General features: G+C 32.1%; 1 pseudogene; it reads right to left on the reverse strand.

Moving 5' to 3' along the window:
• LOC129809915 (uncharacterized) overlaps positions 1–27,454 on the reverse strand; it is a 193,690-nt pseudogene that overhangs the window by 94,552 nt on the left and 71,684 nt on the right.

The raw sequence follows: 27,454 nt of genomic DNA on the forward strand, positions 1-27,454 counted from the left end.
TAATTTATTAAGATTTTGATCCATTCGGGATTTTGACCCATTTGGGTTTAGCCTATTTGGAATTTTGGCTCTTTCGGAAATTTGGGTTTGAACATTTCAACCCATTTCGATCCATTCCGGATTTTATCTCTTCGAGATTTTGGCTTTTCGTGATTTTGGCTTTCGGGATTTTGACACATGCTGTATCCGTTGTGATAGAGAAAATAGTTAAAATTAATTAAAAGCGAAGAATAAACTTTCATGGTGGTGTTCAGTTACCTTAAGGTGCTTGAATAACCTTAATTGGAATTGACGGTATAATCCAGGTTATATTTTACCAAAGACTTTGTGAATTATAAATTTTTAGAGCTGCAGAAAAGATTACATTCGAAATGTGACAATTTGTAAAAAAAAAATATGATTAAAAGAATATTTTGAAAAATTCTTAAAACATATAATCAGAAAAATAGAAAATCTCTTAATTTAAAAGATTCTTTATAATTTAATAGAGCGGGAGATAGTACATATAATATTTGCATAAGATATCAGATTGTACTTTCATAAAAATCCTATTCTAAAATTTGAAATATAATGCAAAATTTCCCTTACATTTCTGGGTAATGTTTTTAGTTTGACTTTTTCATAAAATAACGATGAAAAGAATGTAAAAAGCATAACAGTCGAAAGTTTCTCGCATTGCAATGCAACTTTTGCAGAGGAAAAAAAAACAGTTGAATGTATGCACAAAAGCGCTACTCTTAGATATTTTATGTACAAAAAATCGTGTTACTTCTAATGACAGAGAGAAAAAAAGACTTTGAGATTGAAGAACAGATTTATAAGAATGCTTTTGAGTTTAAAGTTCACTCTACCAAGTTCAAAAGGTGTACTAATTATTTATTTTTGCACAAAAGATGTTGCAAGTAGCAACAGAAAAATTAAATTATTTCACCAAAAAAGCTCCTATGTACAAATTTAATGCAACCTGGAAAATGTAAGAGATTATATAAATGTAGTTTCTGTATGGAAACTGTAAGGAAGCTTTGTATATAATGTAATCACAATTTGAGAACAGTCTGGTGTTTACCCCCAACATCATTTTCCAAGTGGATAAAAACGAATTTTTAATGAAAGTCACTGGGAGAAGAGGAAAAATTTTGTGGAAATGCAATCAACACAAATGTACAATTTTACCACACTTTTCCTTTCGTGAGCACTTTCGTTCATCATAAAAAAAAAGTATGAGAATTTGTGAAAATTTTCATGGTAATTGTGAGTCGTTTGATCTAGGAAAAGAAAATCAGGAGGTGTAGGCTATCCCTGTAAATTGCAGAGTGTTGAGGGTATGTATCCTGAGTTTTTAAAGGAGATGGGACATTTTTTTAAAAAATAACTTTTAGCAGGATGTGATGGAGTGAAAGACATTCAAGTTTTAACTCACATTTGCTTATGGCATACGATGCAGACCCAATCGGTCGTACGTGTCGTGAACTCACGACACCCCTTGCAAACGCGAAGGCGACATGATCTGCAAGGAGCGCCCCGATTAATGATCCGACCGAGTTCAGAGCAGCATCGAGAGCACGTTCGTTGTGTCTCGATCGTGGGCCTGTCAAGGGATCCTGCTTCGATTTTAATCGCCCCTTTTCGGCGTAAGTTCTGCAGTTCGGCACGAAGAAGCCTAGTCGTGTTATAGGATGTGTTTTCGTGTGCAACATTGCAATTCACCAGTGAAAAGATATAGAATTGTGTGTTGCAGAAAAGAGTTAAGTGTTAATATTTTACCAATTAGATACAATGTGTGCTAATTCTAAATCATACTTAAACACAAGAAAGCAATATATTGTGACGATCATTAGCACAAGCATGACAGAAGATGTGAAACAAAGTTGCAAGAAAAAAAGTTCAATAAAAAGCACAATAATAGATTGAGAAGTAACAATACACGATAGCAATTGAAATTTCGGAAATACGGCACAATGGGTACAAATATTTTTTCTGATAAATGGGATAGAAATGTAAAATAAACAGGCACACCGAGAGAAGGGAATATAGCATTCAGGGGATTAAATTGAAAAATAACACAAGTGAGTTGGTATTTATGTGAAAGATTTGTATAATTTTCAATAGCTTTCATGATTAATTACTCAATTTTATCGTGGTACATGATATTCATGATATACCATGAACAATGACAATGTTGAGTGAATTTTGCACTGGAGCTCATTACCAAAAAGGGTTTCCAAGTAACTATTCACAATTGAATAGAAAATTTACTGACACGATTAGGTGAATTTTCATTTTTGCAGATTTTGGAATCAAAGTGTAAATTTGAGAGTGAATTTTAGATGTTGACTCTGAATTTAGAGTTGACTGAATTGAAAAACTTACAAGAAAATATTCTAATAACTTGTGACTTTGTATTAAACAGGGGATATAGGGTAATATAAAACACAGTTTAACTTCGTAAAGAGGTAATGGTAAAACGGTCTTCAGACCAGAGGTATAGCCCAGTTCCCGAAGGCCTCAAATCCTAAACAGTGAACAATGTCATTGATTTTTGAGAGCCTGATAGTTCATTTATCTTCACTGAGAGAAATTCGAAAAAGTCAAAATAACATTCCGGAAATGTTAATTTTACCCTGCAGTATTGATCCGAAAACGGTGTAAATATTACTCTTTTTAGGTGTATTATGGGTTAAAGTTACCCTTCTTTCATGTTGACTTTACCCTTAAAAGGTGTAAAATTAACATTAAAAAATGTTGATATATTTTTACACCCAAAAAGTGTTAAAGTTATGACGAAAAAAAGTTAATCGCAGCCTCTTTTTTTCTCAGTGTTCAGTAATCCAATCCTAAGTTACGTTTTTCCAAAAAATCGTAATTGACAAAGAATTAGAGCAGTTAAGCCATTTAGCTAAGCCTTAGGTCTTAAGTCAGTATAAGACGAACCTTTCCAAAAAAAATAACAAAATATTTTGTAATATCAATGACCAAGCTACAGATAAATAAATAAATAAATTGCAATAAATGCATTATTAAAATAAAATATCTAAAAGTAACGGTTTGTAATAATGTTAATGACAATCAACAAAAGTTAGATCGCAGGCCCAGAATATCCAGACTAAGAGCCCACGCCTGTCGATCCTTCGTCACTTTAGGAAGATATTCACGATTGATCCAAAGGCGCTCTTAGGCAAGATCCTGAATTTGATTCAGCGACCTTGTCCTAGGTCTGCCCCGAGGTCAAGGGACTCCTGAACAATGGCTTGCATAGAAATCCGTTTGACAAATTTTACTGCTCGCACTCACAAAGAGAATAATACACAATCCCTTTCTTTCAACTTGTCACCGTTCTGAGGCTTAAATGGTAAGAGATGAGATATCATCTAGCGGGCTTCAGTAACTCCCAATAAAATAAAACATTATCTACAGATGCATCCCCTACCTTCTCCCTTCCAACCAAAAACCATGTTTTCGTGTTGTTCAAAATTGGTCCAGGCTGCTTACAAGTTCAATCATTTCAACTTTTGTTTTCGCTCTCAGATTTTTTACATGATGAGACAAGAAAGTTCTACTTCGACGGCAAGGACACTGTTAAGAGGTAGTTCAACGACGGTCGTTGAGCTACCTCTAATCCGTGTCTGATTATATTGCCGTGGAAGAAATGAGGTGAAATAGGTGCCCATGAGAGAGGATAATCGCACTAGTAGTAGTATTATTGTTCGGCACCTTGAAACATGATAACTAAAATTAGGTTATAGGAAAGAAGAACGGCGAACAGGCAACAGTCAAAAATAGCATTAGGTCTGATAGAGGTACGTGATGTAGACATACAGGAGTAACAGGAGTCAGACCTCATAGCATTGTCGGCACAGCTGTTCAATATCCTCAGGATCAGCAGTCTGGAGCCACGCTTTCAAGGTCGGTCCGGTCAGAGGAATATTTCCCCGGAAAAGCTCATGATTAATAAGTGACACTTAGAGAGAGTAATTTATCGATCTTCTGAAGCGCTCGGATAGAGGCATAGGGATGACGATGAGCTCAGCCTTTCCAGCAACGTTATACGGGCGTTATACGGGCCAAATGGCTTAACTGCTCTAATCAATCTTGACTCTTTGGGAAAATTTAACTTAGGATTGGATTATTAAAGATAAATAATCTATTAGGCTCTCAAAAAGCAATTAATTTGCACGCTTTTTAGGATCTTGAAACCTACTGGAACTGGACTAAACCCCTAGTCTGAAGACCGTTTTAGGCACAAACAGGGCATCGGGGTAGTTTGCACGCCTGGTAACGCCTAGAATCATGCCTGCGGGGCATCATTCTAATCACTGCCTTCTGTGCAATAACCAGGGGAGACATGTGGGCGTAAAAACTATTTACCCAGAGCGTAAAGCCATGTATGATTCAGGTCGGGATAGGCCAGGGCATGATATAGAATAATACCGGAAGAACTTTCTTGTCTTATCATGTAGAACACCTGAGAGCAGTGCTAAAAAAATTATTTTTTAGCCACCTTAAAAACATCCTTATTCCTGGAAATTTCGCCATTACGAATTTTTGAATTTTTAACTTCTAACCACGCTGGAAGGCTAATTTTTCAACCAATTTGCTCAAATTTGGATTAAATTGAAAGGTCTTCAAATTTATAATCTGGCTTTCTCGACACCAATCGGTAAGGCATTAGTCAAGTACCAATTGGTAAGGATTGGTATTGATAAATGATTCTTCGTTTTCAATATATTTCTCGTAGATTTGTCCATAAGCTTTTTACCGATGTCAAAACATTCTAAAATGTGCACTTTTAATCAATTTTCGATTTCGGAATGGTTTTGTTATTCATGAATCAATTTCTTTTATACCGGTGGTAGCTTTTCGTAAAGCTGGGACTAAGGGCCTTGATAGACCTGAGGATTAGCCGAGAAACGACTCTAGGTTTAAGTCGTAAGTGTATCTAGGGCATAAGACTGGGACGCTTTACTATTTTTTTTAACAAGTATCGATATTATGACTGAGCAAAAATAATTGATAATTTTTAAATAGTCTGTTTAATTGCGAATTACAAAATCTCAATAAATTTTAATATTCTAAATTTATTGTATATCAAAATAAATATCAAAACCTCTCTGAATATCAAAACTATGCCGTGGCCACCTGACTCTTGAACTCCTGACTTTAATCCAATTGAAAATATTTGGGGGATTCTTGTTTTCCATATTTACGCTGATATTCGCCAATACATTTACGTTTTGGAGTTAAAATCTGCAATTTTGGATGCCTGGAACAAACCTGAAGATAAGTTCATCGAAAATTTGATCGATAGTATGCCTAATCTCATTCTTGAAATACTTCAGAAAAACGCTGGACTCACTAATTTTAAAGATTTGCATAAAAATTATCTCGCCTAATAATATTATATTACAAAAGAATTTATTGACATTATCGTAGTTTTACGCTCAAAAACGTGTAAAATTTATATTCTTTCAATTAAAATTTAAGAAAGATGTTGCACTGTCAAAAAATACTATAAATAGGTGCAAATCAAAGCATTTTGTGGAAAAAAAATTAAATAAAAAAAATATATAGAAAAAATGTCCTCATTGAGAAGTGACCTTATGGTAATGATACACTGGAAAACCATAAAAATCTGCATTTCTTCAATGGAAAAATGGGAGAGCCGTTGCAATGTCAAAAATACAATAATCAGGTGTAAAATAATTCAATTCAAAGTATTTTGCAGAAAAAAATTAAATAAAACTAAAACAGAAGAAAAATTTTGAGTTCTGCAAAGTGACCTTATGGTAATGGTACGCACTGTATAGTGAGACAATTTAAATAAGAATAGAATGAATATTTATCATCTCTTTCGTTTACCACATTCCGCGAGCGGCCATCGCCGTCTTAACTTCGAAATCAATTTCCAGGTCAAAACGAATTTTTTATCATAAATTTTTACACTTGGAAACCTCTTCGAATTTAAGGATGATGGAATATTTTAGTTTAAGTACACTCATTGTACATTAACTTCCCTGGCAATGGAAGATTAAACTGAAATTGGACTGTAGTTAATCTCTATTTAATCCCATCAATCATAAAGTTCAATTAATTTCAAAATGTGTCTCAATTGAAATTACGTGCTTTTTCTTTGTGTCGTTGAGAAAATGACATAGAGCGTGTGTGCTTGCTCCATGGTCTGAAAGGAAATTCCTATTGAAAACACGATTGTTGAGAAATAAAATACCATTGGTTGGATTTTGGGTGGTGTTAGCCTAATTATCATTTAGCTGACGGTTCCGACGACTAAAATGAACATTCAACACGCAAATATGAAATGAAATAATGAAAATATTCTGGGGCTTTTTCAGGTAAAGCATCTCTGCGTATATGGGGTTCAGAATTTTCGTTAATTTTCATTTATTTAGGTATTTGTTATTGTTACAGCTTTCTGGTCAGTGGTTGCCTTCTCATAAACTCCTACTATTCTCCATAACACAGAAAAGTTCTCTAGATTTGATAAATGTTTCATATGCAAATTGTTGAGGAAAGAATGATGATACAAATGATGAGGTGAGCTTTTGCTGCCTGGAGAGCTCTATATAATGGTATTTTAATGCTCCTCACTGGTGTTTTTCTTGACATTTTTCACAGGAAAAAGAGATCCGAAGCATTGAAATGCGAATATTCCGAGTGATGCTCAATTCAATTTATAAATTCATCATAATTATATCAGATAATAGCAGGGAATAAAAAATATTTTTTATAGCAATTGACGCATTAAATTACTTCTATTAACATTCTCTTGAGTCAATTTTATTCACCTAAAGTGTTTTATTTCACGTCAAAAATATATAATTACATAAACTTGTTTTTAAACACACTAAAGACTTTCTTTTATCTCTCTATAAATTGGCAAAGTTTAAGAGGTGTTTATAGCAATCATAAAAACACAGAATTAAAGCATCTGAAAGACGCAACATTATGAAATGATAAATTGGGCTTGATAAAAAGTGTATTATTTACAAAGTAGCGAACTTTTAATAGACCTTAAAACTGCAATGCAAAACATTTAAATACATTTACACCTTGCAATCGAAAATTTTACTGCACAATTTAAGTGATAAATACTGAAATTGTATTTTTGTTATATCCTTGAACTATGAGATCCGAATTGTAGTCGTCTATTGCATTGAACCTTCTAAGTAAATTTTGCGATAAGTAATTTTAAATCACGCCTCTTTTAGAGCAAATAATCAATTAAACTTGCTCAAATTCCGAACGATTTTCCGATGCTATTCTTCATTTTATATTTTTGCCTTATTTACACCTTTTTATTCGACAGTTAAATGGCTTAGATTTTATTTATAAAAAATTGAAATAACAAAATTTTAGAAATTAAATCTTGCAGAAGATTTTAGTTAAAGTTTATTTTAGGTGAAATGTAATTAGGGGAATGTGGGTATGGTTCGCACAGAGTGAACCTTCAAACGATACGATTTTCTATTTGTTTGCAAAGAGCTGGCCTACCATTTCTCATCTCGTTTCATGAGCTTAATAATGATCTGTCTTTTGGCTAAGAAATGACGAACTAGCTCTTTGCAAACAAAGGGAAAATTTACGTTGTTTAAAGGTTCACTCTGTGCGAACCTTGCCAACATTCCCCTAACCACAACCTTTTTAAATTAAAAATTAAAATAAAAAAGGTATGTTATCAAGTTATTTCTTAGTTTCAAAGAAATTATTTTAAATAACATTTTAATAACAGAGAGATTTGAAAACACTAGCAAAGTTTCAGTCAAATCTGAAGACAAGAAATTTTATTAAATTTATTACAGTTGTTATTAGAAAAAATCTAAATTATTTAAAAATATGCAAAAATTCATTTCCTGATGGATCACCAATGTTCTTAAAAGGTTAAAATTTGCTGAGATTTTATTAGTTTTATTTCTCATATTTTATTGCAATCAATGCAACAATTTATTGAGAGTAAATTAAAAATTAAATAATTTAAAAATTCCCACATATAAATCTTATTCAATCATGAATAAATTGCACTTTTATTCATTGTGTTTCAACGTCCAAATAATTGTATTCACAGAAAATAATAAAGGTCTCTTAATTTAAGAGACATGGGTGCTTTTACAAAATGTGAATCATTGATATTCAAACATGAATTTTATGAACTTATTTACACCATATTTCCAAAATAGTATCAGATAACGCTTTTTAACGGTGATTCCCTCACGTCTGTTGGCAAATATTGGCAAAAGATAGCGAATTTTGTGCTTCCTGGGGCTTTCCTTTTAAGATTCAGTTGTTAGGCCTAAGTACATAACTGGTTTTTCACAATTAGGTGAGATTCTTAATCATCTCACCTACTATTTTCATTTTGTAGGGAAATTTTCCAGAAGAGGCTAAAGATTTGTTTGCACACGGAATTGTTGGTATTCGCGTGAAGGAAGAGTGATTGATGTGAAGAAGTGCTCAAGAGTGTTTAATGTTACTAACGGTTGAGTTTCCGTTTTACAAATAAAGGATTGCACTTTTCTGGACGCAAAATGACACATGTCAATGTTTATGTATCGTATTTCACATTGTGATATCGTAAAAGTTTATTTTCTAACTTATACTTATAGAGAAGTTGACTTTCCATATATGCATACACTGAGAAAAATCTCAGATAGAAAGCTGAAGAGTTAAAACGACTCTAACGGGCGAGTTGAATTAACTCGATGGATATCGATATACCTGTTGTTAGCTCTTTTTAGTGTAAAATTGTCGAAGTGAGTTCTTCTATTAAAACTACGATGGTTACAATTGAAAAGTAACGAGTCATTTTTCTCTCTTTAGGGGACGGCAAACAGGATACCCGTGGATAGACGTGGCAGTCTGGTGGGGTTAATCGGGTAACTGGGAGCATGAAGCTCCGGGTTCTGGGCCCTTAGGAGTAGTTATTTGTATATTCTAGGGCCTAGGACAGCAAAATTTCATGTCGATTGTCGCTTTTACATGTTTTCGGTTTAAGAATATACTTCAGTCGAGATGATTTTTGTTTGGAAAAATTCGTATGAAACATCAAATCCTTAACCTTATACTATGAATTTTAGAATAATTTTTAAAGGCGAAATTTGCACATTAAAAGCTCTATAACTAGCTTGAGATTTACCACTGTCAGGACACATTTTGCGAAATACTGGCTTAATTTAGATGGTGCTCAGAATCTTTCATTTCGAATATCTCTGGAATAATATGCGATATTACTTAAAATACTTCTTATAAGCCACTTATCTGTTATACAAAAGGATACTGAAAGCCAAATGGCTTCTGAAGCGACTATCACGGTTTTGTTGAAAATCTATGCGAAGTTATTTGTAATTTGTGGGAACTTAGCGAATTATTCCCGATCCTAACGATTCTAAACGTTAATTACTCATTCTCTGTATTTATTTTATTTTTTTCGGCGACAAATATACTACTAATTACGAGAAAATTAGTTTAATCGGAACAAATTGATGCCTGGTACCAGCTGAATATACTTTAAAGATATACCTGGCCGGTCCTACAATACTTAGAGCAACGTGTTGATTGTGACAATGAAACCATTATGAAGGTATTTTATATTTGAAAAATAAAACAAACACAATGAATTTAGAAAAATAAGTTTTTTTTAACGTAGGAGTACTACATAAATAGCGCTTAATCGAAAATCCTTAATTAAGTACATGAAAAAGGATATTTTTATATCCCTAACCGTGCTATCACACTAGGATTTTTCAAATTTGTATAATCAATTTATTTCAGATCCTATGCGCAATTTTACATTAAAAACCAATTAAATTGATAGATCTTCACTTATTTATTAATATAAACTAATGTTTGGTCCACAAAAACCTGTTTAAATATGTTAAAATAGCATAAATGTGGTTGCTCAAATAAATTTTAATTTAGCAAATTAAAATGCTAAAATTGCTCATTAATTTCAATTTTAAACAAGTAGCCGTTTGAACCAAATTATTCTTATTAAATTTATTTACTCGTAATTAATATTATTTGTGACCAAAAAATAAGATAAGCATAGTGATACAGTAATAAACTTGTACGGGAGTGAAGCTTTAGTATGGGAGCAAATTGCTAAGTTCATCCAAAGCCATTCAAAAGAAATTATTGTGCCAATATCTCCTGTTTCAGAGTCTTTTCATGAGCCCTTTCCCTACAACTCATTCTTCTGGCTTTGGGGATCCTTCTGCATAACAGATAAGTGACTATAGGACATTTTAAAGACTATTACACATTTTTCAGGGTCATTTACAATCAAAAATCTCACGGCATTATTTAAAATTGAGCGAATTTCTTGCAAAATGTGTCCTGGCTGTGAGAATTTTCAAGTCAATTCTAGAAATCTTTTAATGCTCAATTGGCTCAATTGAATTTAAAATTTAAATTGCAAAAATCCTAAGTGTGATAGCACCGTGATACAATCTATTTAATCAAGAACTTTTACTGTATACTTAAGAAAATTAAGTACTTAACGTTAAGGCTGAGTTGCCATATTATTTTCGCTATTCGCTACAAAGCGCTGACGTTTGCCTTATTGTCGTACATTTTTTTTAAGTAGTTGGATATTCTTCAACTCTTTAAAATTAAGTTATTGAGTTAAGAATTTATTAAGTTCCTAAGTTCTTAATAAGTACAAGATGTGTTATAGGGATGTTATACTTTAATATAAGTTAATTTTTTTTTAATTCTTTTTATTTATATTTATTTTCCCAATTCTATGCCTTGGATGAGTCTACCACCGTCTTACCATAACTGGTCACAGCAGAAACTGTATAAGCCAGCTAATACGATCGATCTTCATTATGAAGATCATAAAAACTACATTATAAGTTTGCATGAGACTTAAGAAGAACAAAATGAATTATTCTTATTTGGTACGGTACGGGAAAGAGACATGAACAGAGTAAAAAAATACGATTAAGTGGTAACAGGAAAAAGAGTTAAGTTCACATCGTTTCAAGTAACTTTTCATCGACTTTTTTTCCAGAGTGTATTATTATATATATCATAAAAGTATAAATATAGTAGAATACACATTCTGCATACAATATTCAAAACTTCTCGTTTAAAGTTGTATGTTTGTTGAGTGTATAGCTCACTAAAAGCACACACAATGGAACATTTGAACCACCACAATTGCTGTTAGAAAAGTGAGAGGAAGTATTAAAAAATTTAATTGAATTTCTATTGGATTTTAAAGACAGTTGACTATATATTTTTCCCATCTTAATTGTTATCTTATCACTCTGTTGTAATATAATATTACTCTGTAATTATATATTTATGGTGGTTTACTAACAAGGAGAGGAACCCAACTGTCTCCCGCGGATCGGGACGAAATTTGGCATGTAAGTAGGGTCCATATAGAAAGTTAACCAGCCACTGGCTTTTTACTGTGCGGCCATTAGAAGTAGTCATTGTGACCATTCATAGTCATGAATTTCTTATATATGAAAGATTCTTTTAACATTTGTTGCTATTTTTCTTTGACCTGAAAATGCGTTTTAATGATGTTAAAGCTTGGTTTGTGATTACTGATGAACGTCAGAACCCTTTCATGCGATACACCTTCATGGTAATGTCATAGGTCATCCGAGTAAACATTATACTTTTTCAAGGAAAATAATATTTTTAATATCAGCGAATTTTTCTTTCAGATTGTTTAAAAATAGCGAATGGGAAAATTTCTTATTCTTGTTCCTTTTTTTCCTCTTTAAATTTTACTGCTGCCGGATTTCTTTTTCTTTCTGGTAAGATCCACATTGCATACTTTTTCGTCTTCATTTTTTTTTATTACAAAAATGATTGTTTTTTATTCATATCTCTGCCATTTTTTATTCGATTTTGATGAGTAAGTAGTCGTTAGGAAGGTCCCAATGAGCTTTGTAACATAACCAAAAATCATAAAAATCGGAAAATTACAACTGTCAAATTTTCAAGGTAAAAAAATACTTCTTCGGCTGAATTAACGTTTGACTACATTAACAGCGAATTACATTAAAATTATGTGGTTAGTTTTGTCTATATGAGTTTTAATTTACTTTTTAAAATTCTACTTTGAAATGTTTGGAAAATATTAAAAAAAAACAATAATAGTTAGTCTGAAATTTTCAAAAATACACATTTTCTATACAATATAAAAATATTGGATTTTTTATCATAAGTAATCATTATCATCAACATGTAATATAAAATTTTTGCACAATTTCAGGAAGAACACAATTTATTAAAAAAAAAATATAAGAAAATTTTGATACCTTGTATTCTCCTACTCTATCTTTTATTTATTCGAACAATGCAATATATAGATATTAGACTTCCTTGAATATTAATGGAAATTATGCAAGATTATTGCAGTTATATTTTTATTCAATTAACGGGATACTACTTTATTAGAAAGAAAAGAATTTCACGATATGCTACTTTAGGTGATTTAGGACAGAATATTATTTTCTAGTTGCATTTGGTTTTCTGTCCATAACTGCAAAACTACTTGACCAAACATAAACATTAATATTTATATGAAAATGAAACGTCTCGATCCGCTCTATAATTTTGTAAATATTTAAACATCGTCAAACCTCCTCTAGTAGCGCTAAAATCGCTTTGAAAGTTTTGACCTTGAAAATTTGACAGTTGTAATTTTCCGATTTTTATGATTTTTGGTTATGTTACAAAGCTCATTGGGACCTTCCTAACGACTACTTACTCATCAAAATCGAATAAAAAATGGCAGAGATATGAATAAAAAACAATCATTTTTGTAATAAAAAAAATGAAGACGAAAAAGTATGCAATGTGGATCTTACCAGAAAGAAAAAGAAATCCGGCAGCAGTAAAATTTAAAGAGGAAAAAAAGGAACAAGAATAAGAAATTTTCCCATTCGCTATTTTTAAACAATCTGAAAGAAAAATTCGCTGATATTAAAAATATTATTTTCCTTGAAAAAGTATAATGTTTACTCGGATGACCTATGACATTACCATGAAGGTGTATCGCATGAAAGGGTTCTGACGTTCATCAGTAATCACAAACCAAGCTTTAACATCATTAAAACGCATTTTCAGGTCAAAGAAAAATAGCAACAAATGTTAAAAGAATCTTTCATATATAAGAAATTCATGACTATGAATGGTCACAATGACTACTTCTAATGGCCGCACAGTAAAAAGCCAGTGGCTGGTTAACTTTCTATATGGACCCTACTTACATGCCAAATTTCGTCCCGATCCGCGGGAGACAGTTGGGTTCCTCCCCTTGTAAGGAAAGAATTAGGGTGTGCTATATTCTATATAAGTCATGGTTTTATTTTGAGTCATTTTCCGATTATGACTTGTAGCACTCAGGGCTGATGTGAAACCTAAGAAATCCTATTAATTACTTCGTCTTTATGATCACATCTATCAGTTAATGGTGTTGGACATAGCAGAATAATGAGTCTCAAACTGAGCTAACTGGAAGATTAAAATAATGGTCATAAAACAAAAAGGCGTTCATCAAGGCAGTTGTGAGGCTGTTTGAGCTTAAGTTTATGATTTTCTCATATACAACACCCATATCTCCTTCAAACATAATTTTTCACTCTCTCTCTCTATCCTCAAAGCCAAGTGCATCAGCAGAACTTTACACACAAATTCCCCCGAAAAAAAATCTACTCTCTTTCAGCACTCTTTATGTAAATATGTATGTACTTTTGTTCAACATTGAGTACCGCTGTTTGCCTTATCAATTAATATCTATTCTGCTGTCATCAATTTGAAAGTTATTATGTAAATGCGAAAGCATAAAATATTCATTTGACCAGGCGTATTCTTTTTCAATTTGCATAATTTTCCGAGTTTCTGGGGAGCTTTCCCTGTATTGGGTTGTTTCTTGATGAAGATGGATGTGATATATAGCACAATTTCCCTACCACCATTACAGCAATAATTTTTGTACACGTGAAAATTGAAGGATGAAAAGATGTTCTTAATAAATCTTTTAGATTGTGTTTTACACAATATTTTTTCCCCAAAGCATTCAAACATGCAAAAGTAACGCAAAACATTGGAATATAAGCTGGATTTGTTCTTGAAAAAAAGAGAAGAGGAGGGAAAAAAGAAGTCATAACAAATAATTCAGAATGGTGAGAAATAGCTTGAAACTCAACGCTTGGATTTGAAAGACCGCACGTAGAAAAGTTAGATAATTCATGTTAAAAAATTATATTCATTTTTTTTGCCTACGTAAGGCGGTGTGCACAGCCATTGCCTCAATATTTATCTTTCTTGTGAGATATTTTATATTAAATTGATACAAATTTAAAACTCTACGACTAACGTACTCCACAGAATATAGCAGTGTCAACATAGCAATTTATTATCACATCACTGTACATGGGGGAACTCCATGTTTAAGGCAGAACCTTACGACTATGTAGTGGAAAATGATAGAAGGTGAAATGCAACAGATGAAATTGAAAGTTAAGTGATTATATGAACTACCGTCAGTATATAGTATCAAGTCAGATAATACCGGAAAATAAACTAACAATATAAAGATGATTTTCAACAGAAAAATTGATCAGAAAAATTTAATAAACTTTGCAAGATTTTTTTAAAAGCAGGAAAATAGAGGAAATGTGCCAAATTTCGGACAAGTTGCATTAAGCACTTACTTTCTAAGTTTGAAATGTCATATGAATTGAAATTTTTAGATTATTGTTTGGAACTGTAGAATAGTCTACCGGTTTTGTTTTCCCCAAAAAATTCTTAATTATATCTAAAATGAATTAAAGTAAAGACGTTGTTTGTGTGCAACATCGGACATCGGACAATTTTCTTGAATTTTTTTCTCAGCAATTTGATTGTGAAAGCTATGCTATATTATTTCGAATTGTACAGCCTCCATCAGAAAATGAAAAATAAAATTAAAAGTTTATAGTAATTTGACAAACATGACAAATTTCCGATATTGGAGGCTGTCCGAAATATGGTACAGTTCCAGAATTTGTTTAGAAAATAAAAGTAATTTTCATTAAAAGCAATTTCTATGGACCTTAATAACAAAATAAACTAGCTGAGAGAATATTAGTGAAAAAGCTTAAATTTTTGATAAATTTTTCATTAGTAAATCATTTCAAAAACTTATTTAAATCTTTAGAATTTAACACAAATTCATATACCGCGAATTTTTCACTACATTTAATATGACTAATATGCCAATTTTAACATATTCTTTTAAAGGTTTATACGTTTTTCTCAATACATTCGATATACTAATAGTCTTCGATATTAAAAGTATCATTTTTTTTAATCATTTAAGATAAAACACAAAAAACCCTAGAAAAACATACCTGGAATATATTTTTTTAATTCAAAAAATTTTTATTTGACCTTCTAATGAGCATTATTGGTCTTTAATTTAAAATAATAAATCATTCATTCCCTGATTATTGCCTTATTTTACTTAAATCATTAGCTTTTTTTACCATTAGACCTCTTCTACGCCTTAATACATCTTAATACCCTAAAAGTACTTCTGCTTTATTTACCGTTTATCAGTCCTCAACAAATTTGGATCGATTCATAAATTACTCAACAAATCCCTCAAAACAGTTTTTAGAGTAATAAAATAGATTTTCTGACAAAAATTACTTGTCGGTTCACAAGCGGTTCAAAAGCGGTTACTGAAAACATTGCCCAAAATACCTCAGGAGCATTATAATTGAATTTCGAGTAAAACTTTGTTCATAACCGATTGGAATCGATTCCGTCTTGTCAGGAATTCCAAGACCTTTCCAACGGGCCCTAGCATGATACCATTCGGTTTGCAAATACGGTCTCTAGAACCTTTTTTACCTTTGATCTTGAAAAAACATTATAAGGAATGATTCAATGGGATTTTCGTACACTGGTAAAAATTAAAGGATCACCTATGATCCTTTGAAAGGGTCACCGTTTTGACACCTATTTAACTCCGGAATAAACGATTAAAAACAATGAAAAAGTCATCTTTGGTGTTTGCTCAGATGTAGGAAACATGATAGGAGTAATAAATTTACGATAAAACGTAATCTATCGTGATAAATTTGCATACAAAATTTCAAAACATTCAAGTGAACCTTTCAAAGGATCAAATATGATCCATTTTTGTTAAAAAGGGTCAGTCAATCCCAAAAAACACAGTTTGGAGGGTAAGTATAAGGGTGGGGGAAAATGAGGAGCATGTTAACGATGCTCCAATCGGTATAAGGGGGTCTACCCCAGGGTCCCAAGTCTCTATTCCTAAGCGATTGGACTCTAGGAATGATAACAAGGGCTTCAGACGTAAGGCTTAGGCAAATGGTTTAACTTCTCTAACTTTTTAAAAAATTATTTTAAAATTACTTTTAAAAGTTATTGGTAAAGGTTTTTGGGAAAATTTTGATTTAGTATTAAATATTGAGAGTAAATGACCCATAAGATTTTCAAAAATCGAAGAAAATTGATTGCTATTTAGGAATTTGAACTCTCGGGAAGTGGGCTAAACCTCTAGTCTGAAGACTACTTATCGGTCGGACACACAGACGGACATACAGCGTGACGTCAGAAGACTCGAAATTTCAGATTTCCGGAGCCGAAATATATTATATAATATTTAAACACAGAATCAAGGAATTATAATACTGCTCTCACCCTGTGGAGTTTGAGCGGTAAAATTTAATAGTATCTATTCGGTACTTGAATCAATGCAAAATATTGAAATAAATAACAAAAAGAAATAAATTGACTGTAAATATGGCAAATTGGTAGTTACTTAGAAAAGTATTTTTTGCTTAGTTTTGTTTGGAACTCATTAGTATGATTGTCGGAAATGGCTCTAAGGTTATTAAAAGTAAGAAATTGTAATGAAAAGAAAAGCGATAATCTAGAGATATTGTTTGAATGTGGTTTTCCGTTTAGTTGGTTACATTTCCAATTATTAAAAAATTTGAATTACCAATAAAAAAAACTGAAATACCTGCCTAGCAGCTGGTTCAAAACGATGCAGAACTATTGTTCATGAATCGAATTTGAGTGAAATTTTGTTGAGATACAAGCTTGTTTGAGGATTTTGTATTTAAAATTTGAATTTTGACGTATATGGACAAAATATCTGTCGAGATAATACCTAAAATTTATTTAAAATTTGAATGAAAAGACAAACAATCGACGTTAATTTTTTCAGAACTTTGGAACCATAAAATTTTACTAAAACAAGTAAAAGGACAAGAAAGTTTATAATTGAAATGGATGTATTAATATTATACTAATAATAATAAAAATGCTAACATGTCATTTCATAGAGGAAGTAGATTTCCTTGCATGCAGGGATGGGATTATCAGTCAAGCATTTTTAATGCCAGAAAAATTTCTAAAGACCTAAATGATTCGAACCCAGGACTCTTGGGTCATAGAATGAGTAATCTACCACTTAAGGCATTGGTTATAATATTTTTTTTTTTAATTTTCAAATTCCTTAATAATATAATTTAACTAAACCTTTTTATTATACACACTTTATACAAGAAAATGCTAAATTCTTATAAGAAAGCAAAATATTGAACTTGCTTAAGAAGAACTATCTATAGTTTTCAAATAAACTTTACAGTGCAGGAAATTCAGTCTGTTTTAGAATAACAATATGAAATTTGATTGTTAACGAAAGGAAAACGAATAGAGAAACGTTCAATGCAACATATTTCTTATATATTCACAATGAAAAGCGATGGATTGAGATGAAAATTCTCAATGCTCATAAATCGATATGGATTTAAATATTATAAGTCCTTGCAAGAGAATAAGAGGAAACAATAAAAGTAAAACAATGGATCAAGCAAAATCAAATATAGCAAACTAATGCCAGAAAACTTCTTCGGTAGTCCATTGAAGGACATCATACAATATTGTTTGTGAGATTTCTCTCATTCGCACCTTGATTTTCAGGGATTAGAGGATATTGAAAAACACCATTGATTCTCCTACTCTGGTGAACTTTCCTCCGGTATGACTGTAAATCTATGTACACAAACAGAAAAGTTTCCATTATTTTTGGGTAAATAATAATTGAATGAGTGTGAGAAAAAGAAACTGTGTACTAGACAAACAAAGTCACAAACTTTTTACTTTACATCATCAGAAATTGTGCGTTTCCTTGCGATAACGCTTTTTTTGTGATAAAATCGATATGGTTTATGCTTAAATCCACTGGGATATCTCTTTTTCTTGCCGCGTTCCAAATACTTGAAAAGCTGCTTCAATCACAAAAATGCCAGAAGAAGCACAAACTTGAGATTAAGGGGACAAAATACCTTCTGGCTGTAGATAGAATAAAGTGATTCAAAACAAATGCTACACGAAATGGTAATTAAGTCATTCAAAGTCTGGCAAAATATTTCAAAGTTTTTTTTTGCCTTTATGTAGAAAACATAATAAACTCTTCATTGAGAGACAGTCTGTATGATATGAAAAGGGGTAATGAACAATTAAATCGCAGCTGCTAGTAATAAAACGTAATGGCTTTAATTGTTTCTTCTGATAACAATAATCTATCATATGACACGAGAGTCTGCTATCTATTTATTTTAAATCAATACAAAAATGTGAAATATTTATTTCTAAATATTAGATAACTCAAGTGTTTCTACATTATGTATGTCGCTTAAATTTTATAACTATTACAATATAAAACCTGTTACTACAATTACGAAAACCTTGGCAATGGGCTTTTCTGGCTGTTTTATTTTAGTTTTTGTCATTTCAATAAAAACAGTACCCAAGTCGTACTTTCTTCCGTGCAACGTCTTCTAAAAAATTTAAGCCAGACATTATCGGATTATGTAGTCTTAAAGCTTGCTCATTTCACTCTTTATTCGGTAAGAGTGAGCCTTTTAAAGAATTAGAGACCAAACAGACTTAGGCTGATCAACTGTCATATGCTGAGAACACAGAGGTCTTAGGATATATTTCATTTAATTAATTTTTACTGCCAAATTTCACAGGTTAAATATTTTCGAGAATCAGCCTGAGTCTCGATAATGTAATGCCCTAGACACACTTACGACTTAAACCGAGAGACGACTTAGTGGAAAATGATGAAAATGTAGTTTGACCATTATTTTTAACATAATTGCGCTAAGTTGTCTCTCGGCTAATCCTCAGGTATGTCAAGGCCCTTATAGCCTTTACACATTAGAGACATTTATGTCCATATTGAAGCAAATTCTTTACACTTCTGTAGGAAAAACTGTTCAATATGTACATAATTTTTTTTTATTGGATACAGGCAATAAGTCACGAAGACTAAAATCGGTATATTTTGATGGCCTGGCCCTGGAGTAACTCATTCTCACCATGAAAACCCATTGCTGTACTGTTCCGGATAGAAGAAGTGACTCACGACTATTAAATGATGGCCGTTTCGGGACATAATATAGGTATTTTAAGACATGTCAAAAATCTTATAAATATTTGTTTTCTAATTAGTTTTAAGTTCTATATGAAATATTAAGCTCCTTACGTATCAGATAAACATAAAACATCTAAAATTTTATTTAATTTAAATCATGAAATACGCGTGAATTGTGAGTGTGACATTTCACTTTTTACAAAATCTTCAGTGTGGTCAATTTTGCAGATGTCAACACAAACAGTGCTGATTTTTTTTTCGATTTAAGTCACTTTAAAAATGAAATTTAAACAAAATTTTTATGAAAGAGTGAAGTTTAGAACTTCTACTTAAAGGTAAATAATCAGCCTCGGTAAAATTTATTTGCATAATAGCGACTTTTGTCTGTCCCGAAATACCCAACTGTCCCGAAATATACCACTCTTACTTCTTTCCATTTTTTGCTATTTTGTGTAAAAAAAAAATGATGCATTTTTCAACAATTTTCGATAAGAATCTTATTCTGGATAGCACAAGGAACATAAATATTTGTATCAACAGAGAAAAAATAATTTGAGAAGTTGTTAAGCTGTTTGAAACTTGAAAGTGCAAAAAAGTGTCCCGAAATACCACACGTTACCCTATTAACCTTAAAGGGCTTCCCCTAATTATACCAGGTTAAATGAGGTCTATATTTTTTTATTGCTTAAATCGAAAGATAAACTATCTAATAATATAACACAAAAATTTCAAAAGTCAATTGGAAGTATTTTCGAAGATACAAAGACAAAAGCAAAGGAGCGCCGAACAGATTTGCATGCGCTTGAGTGAACATCCAAAACTTTGAAGCGAGTTTTATCCGTATTTTTACGATTTCGTTGCAGGAAAGAATAAGAAAAACTTATGGACAGATTTAAATAATTAAAGATTATTATTTTCGGAACTAAAAAAATTGTTGTAAACCTATTATTTCCTATCTTTTACAACATGTTAAAGCCATAATTTTGTTCGAAGAATGCATAAAAAAAATATTCAGAAAGTCAGAATTTCACGATTTTCTTCGAGTTTTCTTAGTTTAGATATGAAATGCAATTATGAAAAAAAATTAAAGAACTATGAATTTGTTTTCATACTAAATATGAAAAAATAAGTACTTTAAATCCTTTAAATATTTCTAAACATGTAAAGGTAAAGTTCCCCCGCTCGACCGGTTCCTCGACTTGACCAGTAGAATTATTTATTCAATTTATTTATATTTGCTATTACTTGATATAATATTTATAAAATCAGCAGTTGGACCGTAAATTTATCTAGGGCATAACTCTTTTTTATTCATTTTTTCAAAACTTCATCGTTCTAATACGAGTTTAAGTCTTCCGCCAACGGAAAATAATTGTTTTATTTTTTGGCTTAGAAGAACTTACTCTGAGAAATGTTGCCCGCCGAAAAGTACGTTTTTTTTTCTTCAAAAAGGTGTTCGAATTTTTAAGATTTTTGAATGAAAATTTTAAAAAAATGTAGTGTTTTACTTTTACAAGCTAAGAGTATGATTTAAATAGATTTTTCATTGTGTCTAAAAACAATTTGAGGGGAAATATAATGTTTTTTTTTTTGTAATCTTCGTAAGTCCACACACTAGAAGCTATTTTCGTCAAAAAATTGCCTTTTTTAAATATTGACATTTCTGCCTGCAATAATATAGAAAATTTTCTTTAAAAAAGTGTTTTTCTAGGTGAGGTTTTTAAAAAATGCCCCTAGTGTGTAGACACCTTTAAGTAGCAGTGTTTCAATATTACGTAAAGTTCAGGAATTCTTAATTATTTTCAAGACGTCTGGAATACGGAATAGGATTTTGGATAGACTGGGATTAAAACACAGAAAACGTTCATCGTAGAGAGGTAATTGTAATTGTACGGCTTAACCATATAGCATTATATGCTATCCATATAGGGGTCGAAGGAAGACCTCCTTGACGGAAAACCCCTATATTGATTCTTTTGTCAAAATGTTGAAATTTATTTAATGTATCCAATAAAATCTAAGTAATATAACGTTCTTTTATTAATCTGCGTTTTTCGATAAGGATAGGTGTTCGAATTTCGTATTCCAAATGATACAGAGTAGGGTGCCAATAAGTCCTGACACGAGTTCTTAAAGTGTTAATAGGTGTTCCTTTCACCCTACTGCATTTCAATGTGACAATTTTAAGAAGTTCTTAAGTGAGACGTGGAGATAGTGTGATAAACTTTTGTTATAAAATTTTAAATGTTTAGAATTGGTTATTGAAATTTTGCAATTGATTGAAATGGAGATTAATAATTGAATAATTTTGGATCTTGGAATACAACAGCCATACTTAAACTTGAAACGTCTCTTCTGATCCTTATTACTTAAAAACAAGTGTCAATTTTCCCTTATTTTTCATTATTTTTTAAATAATAATGCTGTGAATTAGGCATTTTTCTTATGCAGGGTTTATTGAAACCATGGAGTTATAATATAAGGATATAAACCCGGAAGAAATTCATCATTGGGAGAATACTCTACTGCTTAGCTCATTGAGTGTCATTTATAGTTAAATTTAACCTTTTCTTGAGAAAATTTTAATGGTTTTAAAATTGAAATTCTCATAAAAAGCCAATTTGTCTTTTAAAGTGTTGCGTTATGAGTATATGAGCGTTGAATAATTCGTAAAATACTCTATTTTCTACTGAGTTTAATTGGGTTTCATCATAATTTTTGTATAATTTTATTTTCTTTTTATTTAAATTCAAATTTACAAACTAATCACAAATAGAACAACACGAGAACATCTCTTTTGCTCTTCCCGCTCTTTCCATTGTTCTAAATTTACCTTTATCGCCATAATCACGTGAGAAATCGCGATAGATATCTGTACAAGTTTATTTTAAAAACAACTCAATCTTTAGATGATAGATGGTCCATATCGAGCAGTTGTATAAGTTGTGAACCTCTAGATAATTATATGAATGAATGAGTGTGTATTATATTAATTTTGTATGTAAAGTCTTAATTAGAAACATTAAAAGGGAATGCACAGTGTCTGTTAGAGGCGAGAATATGTGCATTTTAAAAGCGAACCATCCAGTAACGATAAAAGAGGAATTAAACCCACACAATTGCCGGAACCACATTTCGTATTTTAATTAGATAATATAATTTGTTTTACAACAATTGTACAAATTCTCACATTTCACAAAAAAAAACCATCGAAAAATTTCATATTTTTGCTGCGAAATGTTTGGTCTCTTACTCAAATGCGTATTATTACTTATGGGAAGTGTTTTGAGATCAATTTCTCTCCGAGATGGAAGTAATTTTTGCTGAATTTTGCAATTTTGCTTCAATTTATCACGGAAAAAGGTGCATTGCAAGAAATGTTAAATTACATTTTGCATTTAAAAGAAGAGAATATAGAAGGTGTACACAATGTAGATTTTCTCATTCCTTTTATCACCATATACGTCGCAAAAAAGCTCACAGCAAAGGTTCAGAAACTTGAGTACCATACAATTGTGACACAATTTAAGATGGTTCTCATAGTATATAAATCCACTTGCATATCTTACATTACATTTGGAATAATGTTAGAGATTCTTCTCGCGAGAAGAATAGAAGGAATGCCGGGTATTTGGAGAATGGGTGCAAAAGCGGTGCAAGAAATTGCAACAAGTTCAACATTCAACGGAGTTCACGAGGAAGAAATCATTTTCATGATTAATATTGAGAGCAATATATCCCGTTCACTCTACTTCCCGATTTATGTGTCTTTTGACCTATATTTGAATATAATTAAACACATCTCAACAGATTAGATGCGTAATGAAACGTTGTGATGGATGACCGGCTGTTTGTAGCACAATTTGTGGTCAATGTCTATACCGTAAGTCATAAGTTTTTGCATATGAGTACTGAACAGTGAGGTGCTAAATTGCAAAAAGTATTTTGTGATTAATACTAAAAACAATTTTTTTTATTTTATATTTTACAATAACTTTGCATTTTGAGTTTTGAATAAATTCCGCCTTAAGAAAACTTTAGGCCACGCCCCATTTATATGTGAAACATTTAACAGGTTTTGAATAATTGACAGATGGGAAGAAGTTCTTTGCGCATTTTTTCTTACAAATATTTAAATAAAATGACTTACTTCTGCATTATTTACACTGTCTTTCGATATTTGAATAACTACGATGAGAGCAATCCGAAAAAGTTAAAATAACATTCTGGAAATGTTTATTTTACCCTGCATTGTTGATCGGAAATCGGTGTAAATATTATGCTTTTTAGGTGTATTATGGGTTGAAGTTACCCTTTTTCATGTTAATTTTACACTAAAAATGGTGTAAAATTAACATTAAAAAATGTTGATATATTTTTAAACCTAAAAAGTATTTAAGTTACGAGGAAAAAATTTAATCGCACCCTCTTTTTTTCTCAGTGTAGGTATGTCAACATCTCGTTGAGAAATTTTACAATTTTTTTTTTGAAAATTAGAAGAAAAAGAAGTGAGCTAAAGAGCTTACAGCAAATGCCGATTAAAAATAGTATTGTGTGAAAATGTGTTGTAACTTAATTTAAAATCGAAGTTACGACAAATACTGATAATATTTTTGGCACTTACGATCATTTTTATATGAAATAATTTTTAATAGAATTACAAGTTTCTTTTTCATAAATGAGTTTAATAAACAAAGTTACGTAGATTTCAAATATGTATATAACTTAAAATCGTAAAATTGAAGTCACGAAAAATGCTGATTTATCTGACGATGTTGCTTTTGTTTTAAATAAAAAAAAATGCTCACATAAATGGGCGTGGCTTATATATTAACGCACCGTAGATGCGGGGTAACTTTGCACTACGTAGATGACTGCACTTGCGCTTTTTGTAAGCTTTTCATTAATTCTACTATTTAGAATTCAGGGGCCCATCAAGCCTAACAAAAAGTGAAGCTATTTTTCAGTTTTCCTTGTAAAAATTTTGCAGCTATTGCACCGCGACTTAAACTAACTTGCTCATAGGTCTAGTATAATTTTGGCGAACATTATAAAATATGTATTTTTAGATAGCTTTTAATGCACGACTTCGAAATATATCAGACTGATGAGACAATTCTCTTTAGGAAAAAACTTGCCAATGGTCTTCAGTGCCTCTATACAAAAACGTATGGAAAAATTAAATGTCGAGAGGCCCCTGTAAGAATTAATCTTTATTATTATACATAATAGGTCGGATCGATAAAAGACTATCCTAAAGAACTAGAATGAAGAAAAGCCTACGACAAACATACGTCGTAGGTTTGTCGCAGTAGACTTTGGATTTTGTTTTTTTCTTTAGTGTCATTTGAAGAGAATTTAATGAGCTTTCTTTTGGTGAAAATCTTCTTAAAAAATATTGAGTTTTGACTGAGTGAGTAATTGGAAAAAGATGGAGATGCGAATGCAGATTAAAAGTTGACAATAATCTGAAAAATCCAAAAGCGAGTTATGCTGAAATCGATGAAATTGACCAAGAAGTGTTTCGTTCTATTGTCCGGAACATCATAATTCGGTTTAAGGAACTGAAGACTGTTGCTCAGAAGACAAGAGGAAATGGCCGAAAGAGTGGGCTTTACGACTAGAAGATGGAAAAGAAAGTGCTAGAGCTTTTCGAGAAGCAACTCAATCCTTCCGTGCAAGATGTCGGTAAATAGATGGGAATACCATGAAGCTTGGTCCATAAAAGCAGGAAGAGGAATGGTTTGAAAACCTACAAAGATCAGGCTAGTCCCCATCGGAAATACAAACACCGTCAAAATGCTAAAACAAGGTCGCGGAAACTCAACGATCATCTTTTTAAAGGATTCCAAGGCTATGGGAATGATGTTAAACCCGTATTGCACTCCGGAAGATTGAGAAATACTGGGGAATTTTGAAGACAAATCTCAGAAAGAAGGGTCAGGCAGCCGAAAACTTGCTGGATTTTGGGAGGAAGTGGTAGAGAAAATCACCAAATACTGTGAAAAGGGTTTGTTAAGTCCTTAGTAAAGAAAATTAAGAAGAAGGTGCGAGAATTCGGCGATTAAAATTTTGATTTAAGAAAAACCAAAATCCTATAAAAATCCCAATCAAATTATCTTTCAGAAAAAAAATTTGTTTTTCATATAAATAGTGGTTAACATGTAAGAGTCATTTTTCAATGGCCAAAATTTGTCGTATACACGTTTTAACCCTGAGGAAACGGTTATACATTATGTTTGACACCGCCTCAGCCTTTGTAACATCAGAGGAGCGCTATTTCATAAATGTAGGAGAAAGTGCCCATGCTTGGCACGGTTCCAAGCTTTGCAATGACTAAATTTCTCCTATGTTTATGAATAAATGCGACTTCGCAATATATTTCAAAACAAGACACCTTCCCCTAGTTTTTAAAAAATAGAAGAGATGAGCCAAATTTTTTGAAAAACATACGAAAAATTTAGTCACTGTAAAGCTTGGGACCGTGTAAAGCATGGATACTTTCATCTAGTGCTGGCCCAATTGTCAAACAATTACTCCAACTCAAAAATGACTGGGTTTTGTTCTACAAGAAATGGTCAAAAAATTACTCTTAATTGGAATCTTAAAAATTAGTCGTATTCGCGTCGAATTTTAGTCAGAGCATTACTCAAAATTGAGTTAGTAATACATTAGTTATTTTACGGGTTTAAAATTTACTCTACCATGGAGTAATAAAAACGACTCCAAAGGACGGTCCTTTTCCGTACGAAAAAATGACGCGCCAAAAACAGTACACTTGCCGTCCTTCTCTACCGCAGGGACACTGAAAGTCACTGGAAGAGCCCATTTTGGCGCGTCATATTTTAGTCGTGGGTGAGTAATCTCAGAGTTATTACGACGCCAAGTGACTTTCGTAATAACCGTCATATTATTCCCCACTTTCGGTCATTCGACGCTCTGACGACCGTCACAGAACCCATTTTTGGATCCAGAATACATACATCCAACAGTAATCTTCCTCAAAATTGCCATTTGGGGTACTAGAATGACCTTTCAAAATTGAAGCCGGCCTGTCCAATAGATTTTTTTAAAATATTTATTTAGATGTACTGGGCTATTTCAGCCATTCTGTACCTTGTTCAGTTTAGAAATTTATTATTCAGTTTACAATGTTTCGTGAAAAATATCCATTCAGACACTTCAATCATTTGCTCCGGACGGGACTTGAACTCATAACTGTGACAGTCGAGCCAGGGGTCACACCGCCCAAAAGCCGAACGCTCTTACCAATTGCACCACGGACCCCCTCATGTCTAATGGAACTTATACGAAAGATCTGATGGCTCAATACATAAAATCTATATATAAGGAATAGCCGAAAAAGGGGATAAGGGACCTAAACGAAGGCCTGGAATCAAGTCAAGTTTTAAATTCTTAAAAGGATGGTATCAAATGGAGCTTGTTTCGGGCTGCGATCAGCCGGCCAAATCGTTATTTTGATTTTACCGATCACTGTGACTAATCGGCTCTGATCAGTCGATTTGCCACTCGTTCACTCATTAACCGTACTTGTTTACCCCCTTCTAAATATGGAACTTGATTGAAAAATCACGGTATTCCTCAATACTTACATAATTTACGAGATTTATGCTTCATCATTAAATTTTGTCTAATAAAACACTAACGACTTTTGCATATCACTGTATCTTGAGATGCTTAGTTGTCGCATCTTCTGACATACTCTCCAATCAAAAATGAGAGAGAAACTCTAAAAGAAAGTTAGCTGGACAATTTTAGGGGGAATAAAGTGTAGATTGGCCAGAAAGACAATTCAAGGCTCCTGGTGGCGCCGGAAGCACTTGGTCTATCGCTTTAGTATTTGTTCTAAACACCATCAAAGTATTGAACTATTCAGTACACCAAGACCGGTTTGCTGTCTATTCACGTATATTATTTCGAGAGGTTGCAATAAAAAGAAATCAAACTTTTCCGTCTCAGAATCTAACCATAATGGCATTGAGTCTGAAG

The sequence above is a fragment of the Phlebotomus papatasi genome, chromosome 1, assembly GCF_024763615.1.
Source record: "Phlebotomus papatasi isolate M1 chromosome 1, Ppap_2.1, whole genome shotgun sequence".
NCBI lineage: Eukaryota > Metazoa > Arthropoda > Insecta > Diptera > Psychodidae > Phlebotomus > Phlebotomus papatasi.